Genomic DNA, 18,398 nt, shown 5'->3' with positions numbered 1-18,398 from the left:
CTCATTGATTAGAATAAATATATAGCCACTGATAAAAGTGGAGTGGCTGGACCTTTTTCAGGGTGCACTGAACTGAAATGAAAATGGCTCTAAGTCTAAGAGGAGTCCACTGCTAGTCTTTCTGTCTGCCATAGTTTCTTTGGACTGTACAATAGACTTTAGACTAGAGAATAAGATCTTGGGATCTGTCAGCTTTTGATTATTGAAACCTCAATAGAAGTTTAGATTAATAGGGGAGAGTATAAAAAGGAGAAAAATAATAAAGCTTGGGAGAAATTTCAAGGGACTCTAATATTTAAGTGATATGTTGAGGCACAGAAGCTTTCACTTGAGAAAAGATATTATTAATGCTTAAAGGTGAACACTAGCATACATCTATAAGTAAGAAATAGGCAGGGTGTAATTTTGATAATTTATTAGTCAAATGTTAAAAAATAAGTCACATCTTGGGACTGCAGAGATAGTGCAGGGATTGAAGGGCATTCCTTGGATGTTATCAGCCAATTAATTCTGCAGAGCATCAAAGTATTTCTGGATCAATTCCTTTAAATCACTAAACACATACATTGTCAGGTGTGGCACTGGCCCCTATGCAGAGTTGCCCTGGCAATACTTAGTACCACTAGACAAAGCAGCACTATGTCCTTGGATTCCTACATTGAGAGTCACCAAAAGGAAGTTTGGGCCTCCAATCATTTGTTGGGATGCCCTCCCTTGTGCCCAAACCTCCTAAAAGCCTAGCTATTTGGATTCATATGTAAAAATATTATGCATTGGGTTAGCTTCTTGGATCAGGGAAATGGCTCATGTACTGGAGTACATATTTTGCATGAATGAGCCCAACATTATGTGGTTCTCTTTTCTTTTTTTTTTTTTTTTTTTTTTTTTTTGGTTTTTTTGGCCACACCCGGTAACGCTCAGGGGTTACTCCTGGCTATGCGCTCAGAAGTTGCTCCTGGCTTGGGGGACCATATGGGACACTGGGGGATCGAACCGCGGTCCGTCCAAGGCTAGCGCAGGCAAGGCAGGCGCACCTTACCTTTAGCGCCACCGCCCGGCCCCATGTGGTTCTCTTAATACTGCAAAATGTATATACTACATTAATAAATTTGGTATCTAGCATGAAAATATGACAATGAATTTGAACAAATGTCTGTTATTAAATTAAACAACAATAAATATATATTTTATAAGATTGTATAAAATAAAAGTATTTTACTTGTTTAAAACTTACTCTGTCAAGTAACTGATTAAAGTGATCCATACAAACTTTCTTTTCTTTGTTAAAGGAAACTCCCTTTAATTAGAATATATATGTGACCAGTGGGAAGAATTAGAAAGTCCACCAACTACAAATATGTTTGTAATCATGTTGCTTAAATATATTTTTAAAAATATGATAAAATAAAAAGCCCATTCCCGCTGACATAAAATAGAATTTAAAAAAATTTTTTTAAATAGTATCTTTATTTAAACGCCATGATTACAGACATGATTGTAGTTGAGGTCTCAGTCATAAATAGAATACCCCCTTCACCAGTGCCACATTCCCATCACAAGTGCTCCCATCTCCCTCCTCCCCCCTACCTGTATTTGAGACAGGCTATCTACTTCCTCCACTCAAATGTCTAATTTTGCCCTTAATAGGTACAGTAAAGAATTAAGGGTCAATCTATGGATTTTATTGCTTTTTTAATAAATTGATCACTATATAGTAGTTATGTAAATGTGAAATTAAAACTATTGATAAGTATGTGAACAAAACAAAATGACCTAATCAATATAACAAAAAGAAACAATGACTTGCTACTGAAGACTGTCTTCCATAATCTGCTGATATTGGTATTAGCACTATGTGAATTTCAAAATGATATCTTTTTTTTTCAATTTTTTATTGACTACTAATAAGACTTTTCAAGTAAATCACCACTCAGTCTTAGAATAGATCGGTGTGTTAAATCATAGAAAAATAGTGCATTTTTATAATTGTTAATTCATATGAATTAGAAGTTTCTCAGCAAAATAAATAGATCTGAGACTTTTAAATAAAACATTAATACCTGCTGTGATTGAGTGCTTTATAAATTCATATATCTGGTAGGAGTTTGAACTCAATGGCCTCAAAAGTCTTACCCAATTCTAAGATTATATAATATATAAAAGTAATTGTTGAGAAATAATACATTTTAATTCCCTTTTGTCATTTTAAACTCTATTTCTAAAGTTTTTCTAGAATTATAGATAAAAATAAGATCATTTGTCATTTTTTTTAATTTTAGTTTTATCATTACTTTTAAATGTACATTGTCTCATTTTGAAAAGTATGTAATTTCATGATTTAGAATTTGATTGCAATTTAAGAAACAAAAGAAGCAAATCAGAGTTAGATGCAAGGTTTATCTAAGAGTTGAAATTGTAGAGCTAGTCTAAAAGCCTTGATTAGAAAAATGAATTTTAAACTAGTTCTACATATTTATTCTTTCAACTTTTAAATATTTTAAAATTTATTTGTGGTTTACAAAAGTGTTAGTGATGAGCTTTTATACATAAAGTATTCCAGTACAACACCCTCTGCCAGAGTTTCTATGTCCCTCCAACATGGTCCCACTGACCCTACTCAGTGCCCCCGTGGCAATCTTCCTACTAAGCAGCAGTCCTCAGTTTCTGTTGCTTTGGGGCATTTGTTACTACTCTATTATGTTTCAAAACTGGAACTTTCTCAGGAGTTATTCTGCTATTTTTTTTTCTCAAAGTCTCATTATAGATATTACCTATAAAGATAGGGGCTCTCACTTTTCCATAGAACTTGAATCGCTTTGTTCTGTATTATATTTCTATGTGTTTTTACAAATCAAGAAAAGGAAAAAAAAAGTGGATAGGGCCCAGGGGCCAAGTGTTCTCAGGAACATTTAGTGGGGAAAAAAAAAAAGACGTCAGAACTAAATACTCAAGCCAAAGTCAATGACAACAGAATCAAGAGACCCAAACTAAACAAGCTAAACACAAAATGGACCCATTAAACTAATATAATAGTCCAGGGAGTTAGGGTTGGAAATTTGAGTTGCATGCAGGAACTATGGTGAAGAGAGGTCAACACTAGTGGTGAAAATAGCCCTAATTCACTGTCACTAAACACCTGAAATACAAATGTGAAAGACTTGTAATTCACAATGACCTCAATAAAAATATTTTTTAAAAAATAGAAATCTTTTGTAAAGTGATCAGTCAGATAAAAATTTTAATATTGAAATCTTACTAAAGGCATTGAATATTTCTTAAATTGTAGGATAACATTTTTAATGCAAAATAATAATTACATTATTTCAAGCATGGTGATTTTTAATTAATTTATTTGAGCACTGTGGTTATAAAATGGTTCATTGTTGGAGTTCAATCATACATTGTACACCATTCTTTACCAGTTCATCCTTTACACCACCGATGTCTACTATAAAAAGTGCTAATGTGTTAGGTATTTTCTTCCACAACATTGCTTAATATTTATTTACTTATATTTTCATCAATGTTGTCTAGCTTTGATTCTGCATATATTTGTGTGGTTATAAGATATAAGAGGAAAATTTTAAAGAAAAATGGTATTTTCAGTGGATTTTAGTAGTGATGCTAATATTAAAAAAGTTGTCTGTAACAGGTTCCTTTTTCATGCACTATTACCAACCTTTGACTAAGCCAGAAAATATTTCCAACATCATTTAACCCACTCTTAATTGTAAAGTATTCCTGCATTATAATGCAGATTGATACGTGAAGTCTCTTTTATAGAGAGATATTAATAAATTGATATATTTAGCAGATATCCAGAAGTTGATCAATAGCAGTTAATTGATATCTCTCTTCTTCTTACAGTGTGAAAAATTTTCACTTTTATTTTGAAACCAGACCCTCAGCTCCTTGTGGCAGTGAGACAACTAGAGTGATGGTTCTCCAGTCCTCAAAGTAAGTAATACAAAATCCCAAATTTTCTTCTACTTTTTTGTCTGTTTGTTGGCTCTAGTCTGGTCATCCCTAAGATTATTTCTTTAAAAAGACCCTTAGAATTCAAGTGACTTCTATATCATTAACACATTTCAGGATAGTAGATCTTCCTTTATGTGAGGTAAGTAATTGTAGAATAAAAATATAAATCCACGAGTTGTGTGAGGCCTCCCCAGGCATCATGTTTATAACCCTTCACGTGGATGGGTCTGATGAAGCAAGGTAGCATCGGACAAATAATACACAGCATTGAGAAAAGATATTCATTGGAGTTAGCTCACTTTATTCCTCGTGGTCTTTCTCTGCCATGAATACCCTCCACCATGTGCTCCCACTGCCCTGTGCTGCTTAAACCATGTGCTTTCTCACTTGCCCCAAAGCCAGACTCTTTATTAGCCAGAACTCCACCCACTAGGGTGGAGGAAGGCCCTGTGATCCAGGAGGTCTTTTACATACCAAAAGAAGAGGTTGGAGAAACAAGAAGTTGGGTGAAAGGTCACAAATAATAATTTGCAAAAACTCTATATAGAAAATTAAAAAAGAGATTCAGGTCATTGGAGCATTCAGAATTCCTTTTATATAAAGTCTAAGATTTAGACATGGAAGTTCTAAACTTCCAGAACTAAATAGAACTAAACAAAACTAAAATTTTATTCTAGGAATAGCTTCTAATTGTTATTTTCCCTGCTTTCTTGTTTATGTGGTTCCCTGCTTTGTAGAAATGGGAATAATGGTGGGGTTTTGTGGCATATGTGTAGTATGTTGTTTAAGAATCTACAGGTCAGGCAGAAATGTTAATGCAGTTTCAGTAACTTCAATTAGATTCAGTGAAAGAAAGGAACAAGCTTTATCTTCTTCATGGTCACAAAGATAACTTGAGAAATTTTGTTATTATGATTTGACATTTTTGGCTCTCAGTGACCTGAGTACTTTCCATATTATAATTGTTTACATACTCCTTCTAGAATAATTCTTAAATGTATTAAGAATTAAATCTGTGAGTTAGGATGTGTGAAAAGTGTTTCCAAAATTATATTAGGAGGGCCTGGACCCTCTTCAATATGCATGGGACTCATGGTAATAAGAAATTCTTGGCTATGCCTCTCTTCTATTTGTAGATTTCTAGGGAAAATCTCTATTTTGTGGAAGGAATGATGCAGCAATAATAACATTTTTCTATCTTACCAAAAGATGTTCACATCACTGTAAACTGACTGTTATTTAGCAGATAGTGGCTGCAGGATACACTGCATTGCAAGATTAACCTTGCTTAATAAAGGTTCTGAAGTGAAAATATTTGCAGCAAAAATCAATAAAAGAAGGGAATGAGAGAGTATTTCCTGAGCTGCCTAATCACATTTGCAAATGTGATAAATAGATTTTGAAAAATTGTTCCTGAGAGTTTGTCATTGTTAATGCAATTTGTAGGCTTCAGATGTATGTTTGACCAAATGGAATTAAAAGAAAAATGGGCTATAATCTCTGGATTCTTGATCATGCAATTGAGCTTAAATCTTCAGTGCAGGATGGACATTTACCATCGGCTCTCAAGATACAAAGGAAATTAATTGAATAAGTGGGAAATTATTCCTTTAAATCTGGAAAACAGTGTTGTCACCCTCTTATCCTTCAGTTACAATGTGCAAAATCTCATTAGTATTTCATTGAAGGTGCTTTTATGGCTCTTTGTGTTTCATTAAACCCCAAAGCAATTTCTATAATATACTATGACAGGTGCTGAACTTCTGCTTGTTACTCTATGGAAGAACCCAATGCCAAGCAGCACTGACTCCTCTAGCTTCAGGAGAACCAAAATGTACTGTTTAGTTTCTTCAAACTACAAAGAAGTTCTGTATGTTTGAAGTGTCCCTTCGTGTGTTTGTTTGTTTGGTTGGTTTTTGGGTCACAACCGGCAGCACTCAGGGCTTACTCCTGGCTCTATGCTCAGAAATCGCCCATGGCAGGCATGGGGGACCATATGGGATGCCAGGATTTGAACCGTCGACCTTCTGCATGCAAGGCAAGCGCCTTACCTCCAGACTATCTCTCCGCCCACCCCTTTCATGTATTTCTCAGGTTTTTTCTAGAGCAGGATTTCTAGGTCTCGTTTACTTTTGACTTCAGAACTAGATAACATTGTGTTGACAGAGGCTGTAGAATATTTGGTAACATTCCCAAGCTTTAGCTTCAGGAGTGGCACTCAAAGTCATGCCCAGATATTGCCATATGTTTTAGGACAACAAAATTTCCCAAGAACCATTCTACTAAAGTGCTCTTTTTTCTCTTTTCAATATTGAGATTCCCTATAAGTACAAGAATGTTATTCTTTAGGAATTAGTTTTCCAGAATATTATTGTGGTTAAGTGTCAATCAAAGGATGAATTAGTCCATATTATGTAAAAGCCACTAAGGCACTAACAGAGTCAACATCACAACATGAAGCTTCATTGTGAGATAATTGAGGGTCATGTGTGCAACTGATGACTGGAAGAATGACTGCTCTGGCATTGTCCATGCTTTTGAAAATAGTTTTCACTTAAATGCTTATCTGAAAATATATATTTGTATATTAATAGCCTTTTCTTTGCAGTGAAGTAGTTATAACCATGATTGATTATGATTTCTTTTTAAAAACAGTTATTTTAAAAATGTGTCAAAAACTGGACTAGAGAAGTCAAAACAATGGTTAAATCTCTTTCCTTGCCTTTAGACATTTGTGTTGAATCTCTAGAGTCATATCCTTTCATGAACATCTCTGGAAAAAATCCCCCCCAAGAGCCAAGGTAGGAGTAGCCTCCAATTGCCAAAATTTGGCTGATTTTCACCATCCAATAGTTAAAATAGAAACTGCTGTCTTACTTAGCTCATAAGGGAAAACATCTCCAAGAATTTGCCTAAGGAAAGTGTTATCCTAGAGTTGGAGAGATAGCACAGCAGTAGGGCAGTAGGGCACATATGTGCCTGGCACATGGCCGACCTAGGACAAGATTCCTGGCATCTCATATGGTCCCCCAAGTCTACCAGGAGCAATTTCTGAGCACAGAGCCAGGAGTAACCCCTGAGCGCCACTAGGTGTGCCCCCCCCAAAAAAGAGAAAAAAGTGTTATCCCTTAGTATATTATAATTTGCAGTGATTAGTGCTCTCTTGGCACCAGTACATAGCAGAATCCACTATTGCAGTGATCCACTTACTAGCCTCTTCAGTTCTACTTTTTCTCTTAAAGACCTTTTCTTTATTATTACAATTATAGCATTCCTGGTAACCATAGTGAAGGTCATAGAAATCCTGTGCTCTCTTTCAGTGGCTCCTGCACTTGTCAACAGTAAAAGCCAAAACCTGTAGAATAGTCTTCAAGAATAAATTGCTCCATTACCATCTTCTGCTACTCTGCATTCCCGCTAAGTGTGCCAACTCAGTGCTCAAATAACACACCTGCAATGTCTCAGGAATTTTGCACCTGTTATTTTTATTGCTTACAATGTTCTTCCAGGATAGATGCATGCTCAGTTAGTAGAGCCACGTTTGTTTAAACTGATATATCTCTCTATCCTCTCCATACACCAATACCTTTCTCTTTCATCTCTTTGTTTTTTTTTTGTTTTGTTTTGGTCATAGACTACCTTTTTTCTACTGAAAATCTTCAATTAAGAATTAAAATTTCAAAATCAAAGAGCTTATTTTTACTTTACTGTCAAAACAGTATAAATGTAACTTTTTTAAAGGAGGGACTTCTAAGTTACTATTGTTTTAGATTTTACAATGTTTTAAAGAAAATTGAATAAAATTTTAATTTTAAAGAACAGTGAAAATATAATATGTGCCAAAACAAATATATACCCCCCCCTTTTTTTGGGGGCTTTTGGTTCACACCTGGCAGCGCTCAGGGGTTAATCCTGGCTCTACAGCTTAGAAATCACTCCTGGCAGGCTCAGGGGACCATATAGGATAGCGGGATTTAAACCACCATCCTTCTGCATGCAGTGCAAATGCCCTACCTACATGCTATCTCTCTGGCCCCCCAAACATATACCCATTTTTAAATATCATAACAATACAAGAAGATTCTCTTGTAAGCATGTATCTCTTTAGTGCACTTATATTTCATGTATTTTTTCACTTTATTTTTATTCTTTTTCTTTTAATATATTTATTGAAACACCTTGATTACAAATATGATTGTACTTGGGTTTCAGTCATGTAAAGAACACCCACTGTCACCAGTGCAACATTCCCATCACAAATGTCCCGAATCTCCCTCCTCCACAACCCACCCATGCCTGTACTTGAGACAGGCTTTCTACTTTCCTCATTCATTCACTTTGTTATGATAGTTCTCAATGTCGTTATTTCTCTAACTTCACTCATCACTCTGTGGTGAGCTTCATGCCGTGAGCTAGACCTTCCAACACTCCTCTCTTTGTCTCTGAGAATTATGGCAAAAATGTCTTTTATTTTTCTTAAAACCCATAGATGAGGGAGACTATTCTGTGTCTATCTCTCTCCCTCTGACTTACTTTACTCAGCATAATAGATTCGATGTACATCCATGTATAGGAAAATTTCATAACTTCATCTTTCTGACAGCTGCATAATATTCCATTGTGTATATGTACCACGGTTTCTTTAGCTAGCCATCTGTTGAAGGGCATCTTAGTTGTTTCCAGAATCTGGCTATTGTAAATAGTGCTGCAATGAATACAGGTGTGCGGAAAGGATTTTTATATCGTATTTTTGTGTTCCTAGGGTATATCCCTAGGAGTAGTACAGTTGGATCATATGGGAGCTCAATTTCCAGTTTTTGGAGAAATCTCCACATTGCTTTCCATAATGGTTGAACTAGATGGCATTCCCACCAGCAGTGAATAAGAGTTCCTTTCTCTTCACATCCCTGCCAGCACTGCTTGTTCTCATTCTTTGTGATGTGTGGCAGTCTCTGTGACGTGAGATAGTACCTCATAGTTATTTTGATTTACATCTCCCGAATTATTAGTGATGTGAAGCATTTTTTCATGTGCTTTTTTGGCCATTTGTATTTCTTTTTTGACAAAGTGTCTGTTCATTTTTTCTCCCCAATTTTGATGGGATTAAAATTTTTTTCTTTAAAAGTTCCATAAGTGCCTTATATATTTTGGATATTAGCCCTACATCTGATGAGTATTGAGTGAATAGTTTCTCCCAGTCAGTGTATGGCTCTTGTATCCTGGGTACTATTTCATTTGACATGCAGAAGCTTCTCAGCTTAATATATTCCCATCTGTTTATATCTGCTTCCACATTTTTGGAGAGTGCAGTTTCCTCCTTAAAGATGCTTTTAGTCTCAATGTCATGGAGTGTTTAACCTACATGTTGTTCTATATACCTTATGGTTTCAGGTCTGATATCAAGGTCTTTAATCTATTTTGATTTTACATTCATACATGGTGTTAGCTGGAATCTGAGTTCGCTTTTTTGCAAGTAGCTAACCAGTTGTGCCACCACCACTTATTGAAAAGGCTTTCCTTGCCCCCTTTAGGATTTATTGCTTCTTTATAAAAATTAGGTTATTGTGTGTCTAGGGAACATTCTCTGAGTACTCATGCCTATTCTGATCCGAGGGTATGTTTTTATTACAATGCCATGCTGTTTTGATAACTATTGCTTTGTAATACAGTTTAAAAGTGGGAAAAGTAATGCCTCTTATATTCCTTTTCTCAAGGATTGCTTTAGCTATTCAAGGGTGTTTTATTGTTCCAAATGAATTTTAGAAGTGTTTGATCCACTTCTTTAAAGAATATCATGGGTATCTTTAGAGGGATCGCATTAAATCTGTACAATGAGGTGCCTCGTTAGTACAGTAGGTAGCACATCAGTCTCAAAAATCTGTACAATGCTTTGGGGAGTATTGTGATTTTAATGATATTAATCCTGCAAATCCATGGTCAGGGTATGTTTTTCCATTTCTGCATGTCCTCTCTTATTTCTTGGAGCAGGCTTTTATTATTTTTTTTGGTGTAAATTAATGTTCATTTATTGGTCTGAGAATTGTCCTCTATAAAATTGGCTCAGTTAATCATATGTTTCAGTTACCTCAGTTTCTTTTTTTAACATAATTTTTATTTTGATCATAGTGGCTTACATATTGTTGACAATAATATTTTAGGTACATATTTACATAAAATCAGGGGGGATTCCCATCACCAGTTTGTCTTCCCTACTCCTCCGTTTTTGTCCTACCTTCCATATCCTCTTCCTTCACCCCCAGGGCTGCTAGAATATGTGGTCCCCTCTGTACCTATTACTTCGTAGTCTTACACCTGTTTGGTCCTGATGCCTCCTTTATTTCCCCCTCTAATTGGGGGGCAGGACTAGCTAGTTCAAGTTATGTGGTTTTGTTTGAAGAGGAGAAAAATAATAAACTGGGGTAAAAGTCTAATACGCCGGGAATAAGCAGAATTCTTTTAGAGGCTCTCGCCATCGGTTTGAGAGACGAAGGAGAAAAAGAAGGTGAAACAGTCCACCCCTACGAAATGAAGTGTCAAATATCTATTAAGAGTTCCAACAATAATGCTAAGCACCCCAAAAACAGAACAAAACAAACAAACAAACAAACAAACAAAAAATGTCGTGGTCTTGAGAAAGGCATCATGGCAGAGCCCATGAAGAGGGAAAAGAAGGGGCCTGAGAGATCACATGGAGGCAAGGCGTCTGCCTTTCATGTAGGAGGTCATCGGCTCGAATCTCTGTGCCCCACATGCTCCCTCATGCCCGCCAGGGGCAATCTCTGAGCCCGGAGCCATGCATAATCCCTGAGCACTGCCGGGTGCCACCCAGAAATCTGAAAAGAAGAAAAAAAAAAAGAGAAAAAGAAAAAAAAAAGGAGAAAAAAAGATAAGTGGGGGGGGCAATAACTTCAATAACCACACTAAAACAAAGAAATCGACCAAAAATAGATAGGTAAATAAAAATAATAATAGTAGTACGTGAAGATAAAACGTAATATATGAAAAATAAACAATGTGTTTTGGGTTTTTTTCCCTCCTGCCCAGGCACAGTAAATATAGGGGTCATTCAAAAAGGGATTCACATGGCCTAAGAGATATGGGATTTCTCTGCCCTTGGAGTATATTGTCATGGGATCAACTATAGACTCTGTTCATGATCCTTTATTCTCCCGGTGGTGCATTTGTGGAGTTTGGGAGGCTTCTGCTCCATCCTGGGTGTTATAGTGAGACCTCTGTATCTAGAGATCAACCTGGAGCAGGCTTTTATAGTTTTCTTTGTATAGGTCCTTCAAATCTTTGGTCAAGTTAACTTCAAGATATTTGAGTTTGTGTGGAACTGATGTGAATGGGGTTATTTTCTTAATGTCCATTTCTTCTCTATCATTATTGGTGCATAAAAAGGCCATTGATTTTTGTGTGTTAATTTTGTAGCCTGCCGCATTGCTATATGAATCTTGTTTCTAGAAGCTTTCTGGTAGAGTCTTTAGGATTTTCAAAGTATAGCATCATATCATCTGATAGTGAATCCTATCAGAATTCCATTGATATCTATTTCTTGTCTAATCGCTATAGTAAGTACTTCCAGTACTATGTTGAATAGGAATGGTGAGAGAGGACATTCATATCTTGAACCAGAATTTAGAGAAAAGGCTTTTAGTTTTCTCCATTGAGGATAATATTTGCCATTGGCTTGTGCTAGATGATCTTAACTATATTGAGAAAGGTTGCTTTCATTTCCATCTTGCTAAGAGTTTTTTTTTTTTTTAACAAGAATGGGTGTTGGATCTTATCAAATGCTTTTTCTGCATCTATTGATATGATCGTGTGGATTTTATTTTTCTTGTTGTTGATGTTGTGTATTATGTTGATAGATTTATGGATATTAAACTACCCTTGCATTCCTGAGATGAAACCTACTTGATCATAGTGAATGATGAGTCATTGGATCCTATTTGCCAGGATTTTGTTGAGGATCTTCGCATCTGTGTTCATCAGGGATATTGGCCTGTATTTTCTATTTTGGCAGCATCTCTGTCTGGTTTTGGTATCAAGATGATGTTGGCTTCATAAAAGCTGTTTGGAAGTGTTCCAATTTTTTTCAAATTTAAGAAAGATCCTGGCCAGGATTGGTAGTAGTTCCTCTTGAAAGGTTTGAAAAAATTTATTAGTGAATCCATCTGGGTCTGGGTTTTTGATTACAGTTTTAATTTCCTCAATAGTGAAGGGGGTTTTAGATATGCTACATCCTCCTTATTCAAATGTGAAAGGTTATAAGAGTCCAATTGATCCATTTCTTCCAGGTTCTCATGTTTAGTGGCATAGAGTTTCTCAAAGTAGTTTCTGATACCCTTTGAATCTATGCAATATCTATAGTGATCTCCTCCTTTTCATGTCTATTATGGGCTATCAAGTTTCTCTCTGTCTTTGTGAGTTTCGCCAATGTTCTACCAATCTTGTTTATTTTTTCAAAAAAACCTATTTCTGCTTTCGTTGATCTATTAAATTGTTTTTTGGGTTTCCACTTCATTGATTTCTGCTCTAAGCTTTGTTATTTCCTTCTGTCTCCCTATTTTTCATTCCTTTTGTTGATCATTTTCAAATTTTATAAGCTGTGTCATTAGCTATTCATGTTTGCCCTTCCTTCCTGTTGTGTGCTTGCAAAGCTATAAATTTTCCACTCAGCACCGCATTTGCTGTGTCCCATAGATTCTGATAATTTGTGTCTTCGTTGTCTTTTGTTTCCAGGAAAGTTTTGATTTCCTCTTTGATTCAATCTTGAACCCACTGGTCATTCAATAGTAGGCTGTTTAATTTTCAGTTGTTAAAGTTTTTCTTCTGTGTCCCTTTGCAGTTCACATCTAATTTCAGAGCTTTGTGGTAGCTAAGGTAGCCTGCAAAGTATCTATCTTCATAATTTTATGAAGGTATGTTTCATGTGCCAGCATATGGTCTATCCTGGAGAATGATCCAGATACATTGGAGAATAATGGATATCCAAGTATTTGGGGATGGAGTGTCCTATATATATATTATATTATATATATAATCTATGAGGCCTCTTTCTTCCATTTCTTTTTTCAGGGTTAGTATGTTTTTGTGGGATTTCAGTCTTGTTGACCTATACAGTGTTGACCGGATCATGTGGAGGTTTCCCACAATTATTGTGTTATTATTGATGTCCTATTTTAAATTTGTCAATAATTGTATTGCATTTTTGCTGGTCTCTCATTGGGTTCGCATATGTTTAGTAGTGTGATTTCTTCCTGTTGCACATATCCCTTGATTATCCATCTTTGTCCCTTAAAACTTTTCTGAGTCTAAAGTTTGTGTCGTCTGATATTAATATGGCCACCCCAGCTTTTTTTAAGGGTGTTGTTTGATTGGATGATTTTCTTCTAGCCTTTGATTATGAGTCTGTTTGTTCTGACTATTCAGGTGTTTTTCTTGTAGGCAGCAGAAGGTTGGATTCATGTTTTTGATCCATTCAGCCACTCTCTGTCTCTTAATTGGTGTATTTAGTTTATTGACATTGCAGCAAGTGATTGTTATGGGATTTAATATCATCTTTGTGTATAAGTTTGGCGTGTCTGTTGGTCTGTCTTGTCTTAAAGTAGACCTTTCAGTTTTCCCTTTAAGGCTGGTTTTGCATCTGTAACGTTTATGAGTTCTTGCTTATCCGTGAAGCTATGTATGAGTCGGGCATACATTTCATTCAGTCTTGTCACAATATACCACCACTGTCTTCTGGCCTTGAGAGTTTCTTTTGACATGTCTGCTGTAAATCTTATGGATGCTCCTTTGAATGTAATTTTCCTTTTTGATCTTGCAGCTTCAGTATTATATCTCTATCTGTGGGATTCGTCATTGTGACTAGGATGTCTTGGGTTGTTTTTCTTTGGGTCCCTTTTAGATGGTACTCTTTGGGCATGCAGAATTTGATTGTATGCAGTGTTTAGCTCTGGGAGTTTCTCTGTGATGCTGTCTTTGACTGTTGATTCTTCCTGGGGATCTCCTTCCTGGGCTTCTGTGACTCCAATGATTCTTATGTTATTTTTGTTTAGTTTTTCAAAGACTTCTATTTTCATTTGTTCACATTCATTGAGTACTTTTTCCATAGTCTGATAGTTTGCCTTAAGTTTCTTTTCCAATCTCTTCTGCTTTACGAAGTTTTTCTGCATTTCATCTTCTAGTTCACTGATTCTGTCCTTGGCTGCTGTTACTCTGATGGAGAGGCTTTCCATTGAGGCTTTCAGTTCAGCTACTGTGTTTTTCAGACCTATTATTTCAGTTTGGAGTTTTTGATTTCTGTCTTTGTGCTTTTTTCAGCTAGAGCTATGTTTTCTTTGATTTCCATGAGGATACTCCATATTCTATTCTAAACTATTTATTTGAGAGATTAATAAGATGGTTGGTATTTTGGGCATCATCAGACCTATCATCTTCATTCTCTGTGCAAGGTTTTTGCCTGTGAGGTTTCACCATTTTCACGCTTGTATCATGATTTTTCCTGTGTGTTATGGTGGGGATCATTAGTTAGAAAGAGCACAAGGCTCTGAAGCAAAGTGCAGTGGCTGTGCTCTTTTGGGGCCTCTAGGAGACAGTTTTTGCCCATCCTGGTCCTCTAAAGAGAGCTTCCAGAAAGAGAAATGGAGAAAAACATGCAAAGCCAACAGATCCTTTGGGTATCTTCCATTCGCCAATCTCACAGCAGGGCCAGACCCCTCCCACCTGCCTTTACAGACAGAGGAGTCACCTTTTTGCCTGTTACTTCTGGTAGCCAGTTTTCACTCAGTCAGTCTTTTTTTTTTTTTTTTTTTTTTTTTTTTTTTTTTTGGCCTGAGCTTTTCCAGGAGACAGTTTTTGTCTGGGCTCTTCCTGGCCCTCTCAGGAGAATTTCAGGAGAGAGAAGAGAAGAGAAACACACAAAGCCAACAAGTCCCCTTGGTCTCTCCAGTTGCTAATCTCACAGCAGGGCCAGAACCCTGCCTTTACAGACAAAGGAGTCACCTTTTGCTTGGTGCCTCTGGTAGCTGGTTTTCACTCACTCAGTTTTTCTTGGCCTTTCAGCCTGTGTAGCTCTAGGAAATAGTTTTAGCTGGGTCCTTCCTGGCCCTTTCAGGAGAGCTTCAGGAGAGAGAAGAGAAATGCTCAAAGTTGACAGGTCCCCTCGGTCTCTCCCCTCCTGTATTTTTTTAAAATAAAATTATTTGGTCTTAGGGCCAAAGAAATAGTACGTTATCATTGAATACTGCATCTACAACTTAGGTTTAACTTTCTGGCTCCACAAAGAATCCCCTGAGCACAACTAAGAGTCACTTCTGAGCACAGACTCAAGAATAACCCGTAAGCACTGCCTGGTGTTGTCTCAAAACAAAATATTATTTGGTCTTAGAATCTCTTGTGGCTGCTTGACTCAGCAGTGACTCTCTACTTGACTCTTTCTTGTAGAGAGAACTAGGTGCTTATTTTATTTTGTTTTATTTATTTATCTTTGGTTTGGGGCCACATTGGCAGTGCTCAGGGTTAACTCCTGGCTCTGATCTTAGAAATCACTCTTGGTGGGCTTGGGAAACCATCTGGGATGCAACAAATTGAAGTCAACTCAAATGACTTCCAAATGACATGTAAGTCAAATGATATACACACTATGAAATTGCTCTAGCCCCTTGTGCTTATTTTATTATTTGTATTGACCAATGTTTTTCTCAATCATGATAGTGGGAGAAAAGATACCCCAACACATGACACCGAGTCAGGAAGAGATCAGTCAACAATATTTAAAACATTTATTGACTGGTATGTATCATAGGTGCATATCAATCAGTGTTCACACTCCAAAGTTTTTCGATGGCTGTACCTCAAGTTTACAGTAGAGTTTTAGAATCCATTAAAAACCATTAATGTTTGAGGCTAGATAAAGGTTTTTGCCTTGTTTCTCACTGACCCTGATTTGAATGACTCTGCCCCCTCCGAATATAGTCAGGAACAGTCTCTGAGCTCTTCTAGTTATGGTTCTGAATACAGAAATCAAAACCAGTGTTTGACTATTAAAATTATATAGTTATTCATTTATAACACCAGTAATAGTACCACCATACCTCTATGAATGGCAAACTCTTTAGCACTATATTACATATTTTTTAACGTTCAAATTCTTTTTTTTTTTGGGTGGGGGGCACATCCCATGAATCTCAATGGTTACTCCTGGCTATGGGCTCACAAATAGCTCCTGGCTTGGAGGACCATATGGAACCCCAGAGGATCAAATCGCGCTCTACTTTAGGTTAGCGCATGCAAGGCAAATGCCCTACCTCTTGCACCACAGCTCCAACCCTCATCTTTCAAATTTTAATACATATGTTCTAAATTTTTCTGTGGGTATAACCACTTGAACATAATATTGGCATTGATGCTGAAATTGTGATAAAATAGACTTTTTATAAAAATATTCCAAACTAAATACTGCACCTGAAAATTGTTCACCTAAAAACAAAGTTTCAGTCATTTCCAACTGGCTATCCTGATAATTGGCCATGTGCACGTGTGTGTGTATATATATATATATATATATGTTTATCCTCTAATGAACTGTATATGCTACTATGGAACATAAAGAAACGGAAAAACAGCAAAATGTTCCCCTATGCATAAAATGTTTAGATCTTGAGATATGAGAAACTGATACTAACACAAGTATTTAAAATTACATGAAATTATGTGATCCCTGAAAGGGGCAAATTCTGCTAATTCAGTTTAGTTCCCTGAATCCTCCCATTTATTCCCAGTAAACCCAGACTTGATGTAGATATATTTAAACAAAATTGACACTTTACACACATCTTTGTTTAAGGATAATAATGCTTTTCAAATACATATTTTTATGAACTGTAAAGATAGCTCAGTGTTCTGGGTATATGCTATGCATACAGGAGTTCCAAGTTTGAATTCTGGACCTCTGCTGAATTATATGTTTTTTACTTTATTTAAAGAAAATGCATCATATAGCTGACCATAATACATTTATTTCCATATATGTGAAAGCCAAATTATGAAAAAAATAGAAAGAAAAAAGAAAAGGGAAGAAAGTTTTTTAAAAAAGATAAAGTACAGTAGCAAGCACATTTGTGAAAATTATTATATTTCTAATAAAATCCTTAATACAATGGCAGAAAGTTTAATAAGTTCTTGTTGTTAAATTGGTGTGATCCTATAAGGATGACTGCATCAAGCAAACTAAGTTGTTCAGAAATTGAAAGCACTATTATAGGTACTATGACTTTTAGGGCATGTATAGAACTGTCAGGCCTCCAGAAAGAAGGAAGATACAGGGGAAGATACCCACACTCAATCTAAGAAACCCTGTTGATATCAGCCCAAAACCAGCATACCTGACATTTGGTCAGATTGGTGTCCCTGAAGGTAATGGTAGAGAGGTGACTTTTTTTACTTCAAAATATATTTAATGTCCAGTCCATCAAAATCAAGCAGAATCATTTCAAAAGTATTATCTATATAATTTTTGAAAGGTGCATCTTCAAGTTATATTGGGGCTCCATTTTTTTCTGAGTATGTGCAATAGATCTTTCAGAGATCATGAACACAGAACATTCTAAGACAGTACCATTCCTCGTGCATTTGAAAAACTAGATCCGAAGGCCACTCTTACCTTGGATACATGAATTATTTCATAAGCCATGTGACCTTTCCGACATCTCCAGACCAGTCAGGAAAGATAGTGTCCACAAAAGATTGAGGCACTCTTTAATTTGGAATAGCCACAAATTATTCCAACGAGAGTTAATGCACTTTGTGAGAACATCTACTCAAAGATCATTCTTGATCAAAATCTATACTGATTAAATAACATTTTAAGTCCGAGCTCATTACATCTAAACACTTTTTTTGGGGGGGGGTGCACATCCAGTGACACTCAGGGGTTACTCCTGGCTATGCACTCAGAAATTGCTCCTGGCTTGGGGGACCATGTGGGATGCCGGGGGATCGAACCGTGTTCTGTTCTAGGCTAGTGCAGGCAAGGCAGACACCTTACCCCTTGCGCCAGAGAGGTGAATTTTTGAGTAAAAACTCAGAAGTAGCTCTTGAATACTACTGGATATGACCCAAATGCCAACACCAAAAATATACTCAAAAAAATTAATGCCAAAATCCTTGTATTGAAAATCCAAAAAAGACACTAGGAAATAATTTTCAAAACACATAAATAGTCTAATTAGAATTCTCTGGAGTCATAAGAATTATCTACTTTAATAGTATCTGGTTTAATTATTTAGTGTAAATTAGAATAATTTTAAGTACTATTATCAAATTAATTGTTAAATCCTTTTGGGGTAAACTAAATTTCTAAAGATCTCTGAATAATAAAAATGTTTATTTCCATTATTATATTGCTGAAAAACTTA

At 36.2% G+C, this 18,398-nt stretch overlaps 1 protein-coding gene across 1 annotated transcript in view; it reads left to right on the top strand.

Annotated features, from left to right (window-relative positions):
* Positions 1-18,398, top strand: part of B3GALT1 (beta-1,3-galactosyltransferase 1) — a 726,928-nt gene that overhangs the window by 421,366 nt on the left and 287,164 nt on the right. Inside the window, exon 3 of the mRNA XM_049773487.1 lies at positions 3,868-3,957. The gene's annotated coding sequence lies outside the window, so the exon portion shown is untranslated. The remainder of the gene's footprint in view (positions 1-3,867; positions 3,958-18,398) is intronic.

This window comes from Suncus etruscus, chromosome 5 (assembly GCF_024139225.1).
Source record: "Suncus etruscus isolate mSunEtr1 chromosome 5, mSunEtr1.pri.cur, whole genome shotgun sequence".
NCBI lineage: Eukaryota > Metazoa > Chordata > Mammalia > Eulipotyphla > Soricidae > Suncus > Suncus etruscus.
The sequence above is the reverse complement of the archived record's forward strand: the minus strand, read 5'-3'. Positions and strand labels throughout refer to the sequence as shown.